The following is a 10,620-nucleotide window of genomic DNA, read 5'->3' on the forward strand; positions in this document are numbered from 1 at the left end:
AAAAACTAACAACTAAGAAGAGCTGAGGAGATATGATGACTACAATAAAATGGTATCCTGGATTGCATTCTGGAACAGAAAAAAAGATATTGGGTAAAAACTAAAACTACTAAGAAAATCTGAATAAAATAGGAACTTTAGTTAGTAATAATGTATTATTCCTTCATTAATTGTAACAAATGTACCATGTTAATGTAAGATGTTAATATGAGGGGAAATAGGATGGTAGGTATTGGAAAACTCTGTACTATCTTTTGTTTCTTCCATATCAGACTGGTATTGTCATAATAAGGTTTAAGGGAGGCACTTGTCACACAAGACCATGAACACCCAATCATCACACTTATGAATCATAAAAGGATCTCCATAGTATCTTATTTTTCTGTAAATATTCTAAAATATTGAAAACAAAAATAAGCATAGTAAATAGGGCAGAAAGATAGGGAGAGCCTAAGTGCTCGCATACATTGTTGAACTTCTGAACAAAACCAGCAATTGCATACTCCCAGATCTTCTATTATGTGAGAAAGTTTAATTCCCATTTTAAAATTCCTGTTGGAGCTCTAGCCAGATAGTTTGGTTGATTAAAGCATCATCCTGATATGCAAAGGTTGCAGGTTCGATCCCCAGTTAGGGCACATAAAGAAACAGATTGATGTTTCTCTCTTTCTCCTCTCTCTCTCCCTCTCTCTAAAATCAAAAAAATAAAGTTTATGGGTTTTTAGAAAAGATTTTATTTATGATTTAAAGAGAGGGGAGAGGGAGAAGGGGGAAGGAGCTGGAAGCATCAACTTGTAGTAGCTTCCTCTCAAATGTGTCTTGACTGAGCAAGCCTGGGGTTTTGAAACAGTGACCTCAGCATTCCAGGTTGATGCTTTATCCACTGCACTGCCACAGGTCAGGCTCAATAATATAAAGTTTTAAAATATAAAAAAATAAATAAAAATTTCTGTTGCTTAGAGCATTATCCCAACATGCCAAGGTTGGGGGTTTGATCCTCAGTCAGGACACATACAAGAATCAATCAATAAATGCATAAGTAAATGGAACAATAAATTGATGTCTTTCTCTCTCTCTCTCTCTCTCTCTTTCTTTCACACACACACACACACACACAGTGATAGAGGTATCTTTGTTATACATGAGCCCCTTGGTTTACACCTGAGTTTATACTAAAAAGAAAACTCAGAATAGAGGGTTGGAGCTTTGACCAGCTCATCCTCCCAGGAGAGGAAGGGAGCTAGAGATTTAATTAAATCACATGGCCAATGAATCTATCAATTACAACTATGTACTAAAACTCTAGTAAAAACTCTGGACACCAAAGCTCAGTGGAACTTCCTGGTTGGTGAATAAAATGATGTGTCGAGAAGCTGCTGTGCCCTGACACCACTCAGGGAGAACATGGAAACTCCCTGTTCAGGATCCCTCCAGACCTTGACCTATGTGTCCCTTCATTTGACTGGTCCTGGTGTATATCCTTTATAATAAAACTGTAATCAGCCCTGGCCGGTTGGCTCAGCGGTAGAGCGTCGGCCTAGCGTGCGGAGGACCCGGGTTCGATTCCCGGCCAGGGCACATAGGAGAAGCGCCCATTTGCTTCTCCACCCCTCCGCCGCGCTTTCCCTCTCTGTCTCTCTCTTCCCCTCCCGCAGCCAAGGCTCCATTGGAGCAAGGATGGCCCGGGCGCTGGGGATGGCTCTGTGGCCTCTGCCCCAGGCGCTAGAGTGGCTCTGGTCGCAACATGTCGACGCCCAGGATGGGCAGAGCATCGCCCCCTGGTGGGCAGAGCGTCGCCCCCTGGTGGGCAGAGCATCGCCCCTGGTGGGCGTGCCGGGTGGATCCCGGTCGGGCGCATGCGGGAGTCTGTCTGACTGTCTCTCCCTGTTTCCAGCTTCAGAAAAATGAAAAAAAAAAAACTGTAGTCATAACTACCGTGCTTTTTAACATTCTTTGTCATTCTAGTGAATTATTGAGCCAGAGGGGATCATGGGAACACCCAGATTTGTAGCCAGTTGTTCAGAAGCACTGGTGGTTCGGGGAACCCTAAACTTGAGGCTGGTGTCTGAAGTGAGGGCCGTCTTATTGGGCTGTACTAGTAATAAATTACCCCAAAATATGTTGGCTTAAAACAACAAACATTTATTATCTCAGAATTTCTGTGTGTCAAGAATTTGGATGCAGCTTAGCTGGTACCTCATGATACTGCAATCAAGGTGACAGCTGTCACCTCAAGCCTAACCAACAGGAGGATTCACTTCCAAGTTCACTCACATGGTTGTTGGCAGGCCTCAGGTGCTCAATGACTGTTGGCCAGAGACATCAGTTTCTTGACCCCTGGGCCTCTCCATAGGACAGGTCACATATTGTCAGCTGACTTCCAAATGGGTGAGGAAGCCTGGGAGCAAAAGAGGGTAAACAAGAGATCAGACTTTGTAACCTAACCTCAGAAATGACAGTCTAAAACTTTTGCTGTGTTCTCTTTATTAGAAGCACTGTCACTAGGTCAAACCCACACTCCTGGGAAGAGGATTACACAGGATGTAAATATCAGGAGATAAGGGTCACTGGGAATCATTAAAGGCTGAATGCTTGTGTTCCTGACTAAATTCCTGTGTTGAAGCCATTAGGTGATAGCATTAGGAAGTGAGGCCTTTGGGAAGTAATTAGCTTTAGACGAGGTCATGAAGGTGAAGACCCCAAGAGGGAATTAGTGTCCTTGTAAAAAGAGGAAGAGACACCAGAGCTTCCCTGCTCTGCCATGTGAGAAAACAGCATGAAAGCAGCCATCTGCAAGCCAGGTAAAGGACCCTTACCAGAACCAACCACGCCGGCACCTGGGTCTCAGACTGCCTGGCCTCCACAACTGACACATATCCGTTGTTTAAACCACCCACTGTATGTTATTTTGTTGTAGCAGTCCAACCTTATTAAGACAGTTGTCACCTTGAAGGCAGTCTATTACATCCTCCATATTTAATTCTCAATGCCAAATTAAGCAATGGCATAATCCTTGCCCCCTCTCTCGCACTTGCAGCCCATGGGATCTACCTCTGCATATACTTTGTAGCCAGGCCTTCAACGCCCTCTGAAGCTATTCCAGTTTTATCTCTCAAGTCTTATTTTCCTCTATTCTTTTCCACACATTTGATGTTATAATCAACCTTAATGCCCCACACTTCTTGGCCTCCTGCTTTTTGCTCATGCTGTTCCCTCCAAAGGGAATGCATGCCCAAATCCTCCCCATCAATAATGCTAACTTCTTTCACATGCCATATCTCTGCTGATCCTCAAAATAACTCAAAGATTTTAATACAAGTTATATTCATTCATTTTATAGATAAGGTTCAGAAAATAACAGCTACTGACACTGAGCACTTAGTTTGTGGCAGGCACTGTGCTAATGATGGCTTTTCATACTTTATCTAGTTAAACCTTTATTTTTCTTTTTTTACTGAGTAAAACAGAGGGGGAGAGAGAGAGAGACTGAGACAGGAAGGGAAAGAGATGAGAAGCATCAACTTATAGTTGCAGCACTTTAGCTGTTCATTGATTGCTTCTTGTATGTGCCTTGACCTGGGAGGCTTCAACCAAGCCAGTGACCCTTTGCTCAAGCCAGCGACCTTGGGCTAAATCAGCACCCTTGGGCTCAAGACAGCAACAGCCTAACCAGGCAGTGGCACAGTGGATAGTCCTTTGGACTGAACACAAAGGACCCAGATTTGAAACCCCAAGGTCACCAGCTTGAGCATGGGCTCATTCAGCTTGAGCATGGGATCATAGACATGACCCCATGGTCACTGGCTTGAGCCCAAGATCAATGGCTTGAGCAAGGGGTCACTTGGTCTGCTGTAGCCCCCGGTCAAGGCACATATGAGAAAACAATCAATGAACAACTAAGGAGCTGCAATGAAGAATTGATGCTTCTCATCTCTCTCCCTTCCTGTCCATCTGTCCCTATCTGTCCCTCTCTGTGTGTCTCTCTCTGTCTCTATCACACACACACACACACACACACACACACACACAGGACAGTGACAATGGGATTATGTCAGAGACCCCACACTTAAACTGGTGAGCCTGTGCTTAAGCTGGTGACCTCGGTGTTGTTATAGCAGATGCTCTATTCACTGTACCACCACTGATCAAGCCATCTAGTTAAACCTTTATAATAACTCTATGAGTTGGGCATAACCCTCCTCATTCATAGTTGAAGAAACTGAGACCTAAAGATGTTAAATAAATTGACAAGGTCATATGGCTGGAAAACGAACTATGATTCAAAAAATCATCTGTCTCAGCATCCTCGTGACTAACCTTCATACTATACTACCTTTAGAGGGGTTATGTCACTTGTCCAAAGTTACACCATTACTAAGTGACAGAGTGGAATTGGGACTGGAGACTCTGAACTCTTTCCACCAAACACATTTCCCTGCTCTTGTGTCACGTCAAGAAATACTTTCTAAGCCCCAAAAGGAAGTAAATGTTTTCTTTTTTGAGTGCCCAGTATTACTTCAGTTCTTATAAATGTGTACCTTCTTTAAATTGTAGTAAAATATACATAACAACTACTTTTTTGTATGTGTGTGACAGATAGAAAGAGACAGAAAGAGAGGGACAGATAGGGAGAGAGATAAGAAGCATCAATTATTTGTTGCAGTACCTTAGTTGTTCATTGATTGCTTTCTCATATGTGCCTTGACCAGGGGGCTACAGCAGACCAAGTAACCCCTTGCTCAAGCCAGCGACCTTGGGCTCAAGCAACTCAAGCTGCTGAGCCTTGCTCAAACCAGATGAATCTGCACTCAATCTGGTAACCTCAGGGTTTCAAACCTGAGTCCTCTGTGTCCCAGTCCGATGCTCTATCCACTGTGCCACAACATGGTCAGACCATAACAACCACTTTTTTTTTTTTTTTTTTTTTTTTCATTTTTCTGAAGCTGGAAACAGGGAGAGACAGTCAGACAGACTCCCGCATGCGCCCGACCGGGATCCACCTGGCACGCCCACCAGGGGCGACGCTCTGCCCACCAGGGGGCGATGCTCTGCCCATCCTGGGCGTCGCCATGTTGCGACCAGAGCCACTCTAGCGCCTGGGGCAGAGGCCACAGAGCCATCCCCAGCGCCCGGGCCATCTTTGCTCCAATGGAGCCTTGGCTGCGGGAGGGGAAGAGAGAGACAGAGAGGGAAAGCGCGGCGGAGGGGTGGAGAAGCAAATGGGCGCTTCTCCTGTGTGCCCTGGCCGGGAATCGAACCCGGGTCCTCCGCACGCTAGGCCGACGCTCTACCGCTGAGCCAACCGGCCAGGGCCCATAACAACCACTTTTAAGTGTGCAGTTCATTGGCATTAAGCACATCCACGTTGGTGTGCTAGTATTCCTTCACCCCCAGCCCCCCGCAACCACCATTCTATTATCTGCCTCTATGAATTTACTACTCTTGGTACCTGATATAGGTGGAATCATACAGTGTTTGTCCTTTTATGGCTGGCTTGTTTCACTTAGCATAATATCTTCAAGTTTCGCCTGACCTGTGGTGGCGTAGTGGATAGAGCATCGACCTGGAAATGCTGAGGTCACCGGTTCAAAACCCTGGGCTTGCCTGGTCAAGGCACATATGGGAGTTGATGCTTCCAGCTCCTCCCCCCTTCTCTCTCTCTGTCTCTCTCTCCTCTCTCTCCCTCTCTGTCTCTCTCTCCTCTCTAAAAAAAATGAATAAATAAATAATAATAAAAAAAAAGAAAGCAATCAATGAACAACTAAAGTGCTGACACGACAAGTTGATGCTTCTGATCTTTTAAAAAAAAAAAAAATATATATATCTTCAAGTTTCATCCATGCTGTAGCATGTGTCTAAATTTCCTTCCTTTTTAAGGCTAATAAGTCCATTATATGCATGTACTACAATGTTTTGTTTATCCATTCATCCATTGATGAACACTTTTTTTGCTTCTGTGTTTTGGTTATTTATTGAATAATACTGCTGTAAACATGGGTGTTCTAGTGTTTGAGGTCTTGCATTTAATTCTTCTGAGTACATATCCAAACATCAAATTGTTGGATCATATGAGAACTCTATTTTTAATTTTTCAGCACCTGCCTTAAATGTCTCTCATAGAGGCTGTATCATTTTATACTCCACCAAAAATACAAAAGGGTAAATGTGTACCTTTTAATATAGCTTCTCAGATTGTCTCTTATACACTCTATGCTTTGAATAAAAGTTCTTTTGACATTCAACTTTATATACTGAACAGCACTTGCATATAATGGATGCTTCAAAACTATTTTGTTAAATACATGCATAAATAGGGTACCAAAAAAATCCCTATCTTGAAACAAAGAAGTCTGCTTTTATTTGAAACATCTTAAAAACTTCAGACAAGATCCAAATAGCTGCTGAACAGTGTCCCTAGAGATATAGCTTTTTAAAGCTGGTGTATAAATCCAGAGTTTCATTTCTTAAAAACAAGTGGTCCCACAGTATATTTCTTTTTCTCTCAGCAGCTTCTTGTCAACACTAGGCTCATCTTCTGGTCCTGTTTCTTTTCTAGACTCACAATAAAACTGATTTAAAGTAAAAGTTTCTTTAAGAATTATGCTACAATCTGCTGATCTGAAAATAAATTTCCTAAAATTATTTTTTTTATCCATAAGGGGGCCATCAGAGATTTCCTGGTGATATTATTTTCAAAGAACTTATGCACAGGTTATAAACTTCCTTCTGTCAGAAGTGACTAGATGGTACTTTTCATTATCTTCCATTTTTAATTTCTAAGTAAGATTTTTAATGCAGCAGCAATTGACTCAAAAAGGCTTTTATATTTTATTATTATAATTAATAACTTTGTATTACAGGGTAAACTACAGTTGAAGTGTATATTGAATATTTTCTTTTTTAATTTTAATTTATTCATTTTAGAGAGAGAAGAAGGGAGAAACAGTAATTTGTTGTTTTACTTATTTATGTATCCATTGGTTAATTCTTCTATGTACCCTGAGTGGGGATCAAACCATCAACCTTGGTATATCAGGATGATGCTCTACCCAACAGAGCTACCCAGCCAGGGCTATATTGAAGATTTTATTGTTTAAAAATATGTTTGAGGATTTTCCTTATGATCTTCTTCCTTCTGTGTTACTATCCATTCACACAATAAATGTGGAAAGAGGAAAGGAGGTAAATAAGTTAACAATACTTCATGAACCATAAGCTAGACAGGCAAAGAGGTTAGGTATTTGCCTAAAATTAAATTTTATAGTCTGGCAATTTTGGTAATCTGTGATTATTCAGGGCTGTAAAAATCATATCTTATGAGGTACATATATACAATGGAATACTACTCAGCCATAAGAAATTATGACATCGGATCATTTACAATAGTGGTAGTCAACCTGGTCCCTGCCGCCCACTAGTGGGCATTCCAGCTTTCATGGTGGGCAGCAGCAGAGCAACCAAAGTATAAATAAAAAGATAGATTTAACTATAGTAAGTTGTTTTATAAAGATTTATTCTGCTAAAATTAGCGAAAATCCGACCTAAAGTACTTGTTAAGTAATTATTATTATATGCTTTAACTTGCTGTAACTCTGCTTTATAAATTTTATAAAGTAAAGTTACTTTCCTACTATATAAATCACCATTACTGTGGAACCAGTGGGCGGTTAGAAAATTTTACTACTAACAGAGATACAAAAGTAGGAGGTAGGTATAAAAAGGTTGACTACCCCTGATTTATAGCAACATGGATGGACCTTGATAACCTTATACTGAGTGAAATAAGTAAATCAGAAAAAACTAAGAACTGTATGATTCCATACATAGGTGGGACATAAAAATGAGACTCAGGGACATGGCCAAGAGTGTGGTGGTTACAAGGGGGAGGGGAAGGAGGAGAGGGGGAGAGGGGGGAGGAGAGGGACACAAAGAAAACCAGATACAAGGTGATGGAAGACAATTTAACTTTGGGTGATGGGTATGCAACATAATCAAATGTCAAAATAACCTGGAGATGTTTTCTCTGAATCTATGTACCCTAATTAATCAATGTCACCCCATTAAAATGAATAATAAAGGAAAAAAAATCATATCTTACATAGTTGCCCAGCACGAGACTCCATTCCCTCTTGAACCTCACACCTACACCATGAGCCTCCATAGCCATGTTTCCTCCCACACAGCTCAACCCGCCCAGCCTTAGTCAGCAGACCAGGGATGAGCACTTGACCAGCACTAAACCATTCTCTCTTCTGGAGACTTTCTGTTGCACCAGGAAGACAATGATTTGTTTGCTGGCTGCTTGAATTGAGGACATGTGACCCTCAGAGCTCTGGGTCAGTCACATTTAATCAACTGCACAGTGAGAAATAGAAATAGCCACTTGTAAACAAAACACTCACAGAAAGAAGAAACAGTGCAGCCTGGAAAGGAGTGGGGGTGGGGGAGAGGGTGGGCAGGTAGCTAGACAGACCGCTCCCAGGGTTCTAAAAGCTTTCCAATTTCTGGTAGAGCCCCCCCATCTTGACTGGCCCACCACTACCCAGGTCCTGGCAGATGACTTAATTCTGAATCACGTGTCCATCTGTACTAGCAATCAGGGAAGATGGTGAAGCTCAAGAATGAAGCTGGGAGGGGTGTGATCAGGGAAGTCCTGGGAAACCTACATGAGAAAAATCAGGGAAAGGAAGAGGCAGAGATATCGAGGAGGGCACTGAAGGTCTGAGAAGAGGGTGACAATCTCAGCTGTAAACATGTCAAGTCGATGGAGCCTGCAGAAATACCAGGGGCCATGTCAGGTGGACACTGGTGGATCTAAAGCTCAGGAGAGAGAGATCTGGACTAGAAAGAGATTTAGGAGTTATTAACATCTCGATGGTATTAGTAGTCATGACAGCGAATGAGATCATGCAAGAAGAGTATGAGAAGGGAGAAAAAAAAGTGTTCATGACAGCACCCATAATTAAGAGACAGATGAATAAAAAATGAGTCAAAAGGAGACTTTGAGGTGGAGGAAAGACTAGGAAAGCACAGCAGCACAGAAGCCAAGAGTGTCTGAAGAAAAAGAGTTCAACGGTGCAACTGAGTTATGGTCTAAGGAGATGTATCCTGGATTTATTAGCAAGATCAGCATCGGCACCACAGTGAGAATCGTTTTCGTGGAGCTGGGTGTGTGTGGCGGAAGCTCAATGGACTTGACAAAGGAGTGGGGGGTAGGGAGGACTACAGACCGGCGGTAGACAGCTCTTTAAGAAATCTGGTTGTCAAGCAGAGGAGAGAAAGAAGGCAGGAGCTGGAAGGCAAGGTGGGGTTGGGATGCCTAGGTGATTTGAGAGACATTTGAGAATGTTGAGATGCCTCACATGTAGAAGCTTGTAGTAGAAGCAGAGAGGTGCACCCCTGATAGATGAGGTTCTGAGAAAGTAGAGAGAATGAGATCCATGCCTGAGGTGAGGCTGCCCTTGGCAGCAGTTCTCCTGGGAGACAGAAGAAGAAAACAGGAAGGAGCATAGAGAGACATTAAGCTTTGATGTAGAAATAATGACAGTTAACCTTCAGGGATCTTTGGAACTAGAATGGCCCATCAGTGTTGTCCAATTTGGGTCAAGGCTGGGCATTTATTAGTCATAGGATGCCAGCTACCGTGCCAGGGAAGGGCATGACTTTGGGCAAGGTGGCTCTCCTGAGCTGACGCAATCCCTAAAGGGGCCTGACAGCTGAAGACTGCCTCTGACGGACTCCCAGCAGCCAGGGCCATGAACGCGTCTGAGAAGTGGGATCCAGAGGTACAACACAGAGTGCCCCACGTGTTTCTCCTTTATAAAAAAAATAAGAGGCCCTGGCCGGTTGGCTCAGTGGTAGAGCATTAGCCTAGCGTGCGGGAGTCCTGGGTTCGATTCCCGGCCAGGGCACACAGGAGAAGCGCCCATCTGTTTCTCCACCTCTCCCCCTCTCCTTCCTCTCTGTCTCTCTCTTCCCCTCCCGCAGCCAAGGTTCCATTGGAGCAAAGTTGGCCCCGGGCGCTGGGGATGGCTCTGTGGCCTCTACCTCAGGTGCTAGGATGGCTCTGGTTGCAACAGAGCGACGCCCTAGATGGGCAGAGTATCGCCCCCTGGTGGGCATGCCGGGTGGATCCTGGTTGGGCACATGCGGGAGTCTGTCTGACTGCCTCCCCGTTTCCAACTTCAGAAAAATACAAAAAAAAAAAAAAAGTAAAAAAAATAATAAAGCTTAAGCTCCTTGGCCCCATTTTCAACCCCTTTCACATTCCAGCCTCTGCCCACCACACTAGGCTCCTCTCCTACCTTCTACTACAACCCCACTCCTTTGATCCCTCTCTGCCTTTCACCCCTTGGTCTGATGATCCTGATCTCTTCCTATTCCTCCTTCAAAATCCATCTCAGACATCTCTATTTCTGGGAAGGCTTCCCTGATTCTCCCAGATAAGGGGAAATCTCTCCCTTGTCTCTTCTACTTTGTATGTATTTCTTCTTTTGCACCTAATCATCTCGTGTTGTCAGTTATCACTGTCCCTGACCAGGCTGAGCTCTCTGAGTGCAGGGACACTGTGTGAATGACCTTGGTGTCCCCAGCCCTATGTGCCAGATATAGAGGAGGAAG

The 10,620-nt window shown here is 43.5% G+C and overlaps 1 pseudogene; it reads right to left on the reverse strand.

Moving 5' to 3' along the window:
• Positions 1 to 266: 266 nt before the first annotated feature.
• LOC136327616 (small nucleolar RNA U13) lies at positions 267 to 362 on the reverse strand (annotated as a pseudogene).
• Positions 363 to 10,620: the final 10,258 nt, after the last annotated feature.

This window comes from Saccopteryx bilineata, chromosome 2 (genome assembly GCF_036850765.1).
Source record: "Saccopteryx bilineata isolate mSacBil1 chromosome 2, mSacBil1_pri_phased_curated, whole genome shotgun sequence".
In the NCBI taxonomy this organism is placed as follows: domain Eukaryota; kingdom Metazoa; phylum Chordata; class Mammalia; order Chiroptera; family Emballonuridae; genus Saccopteryx; species Saccopteryx bilineata.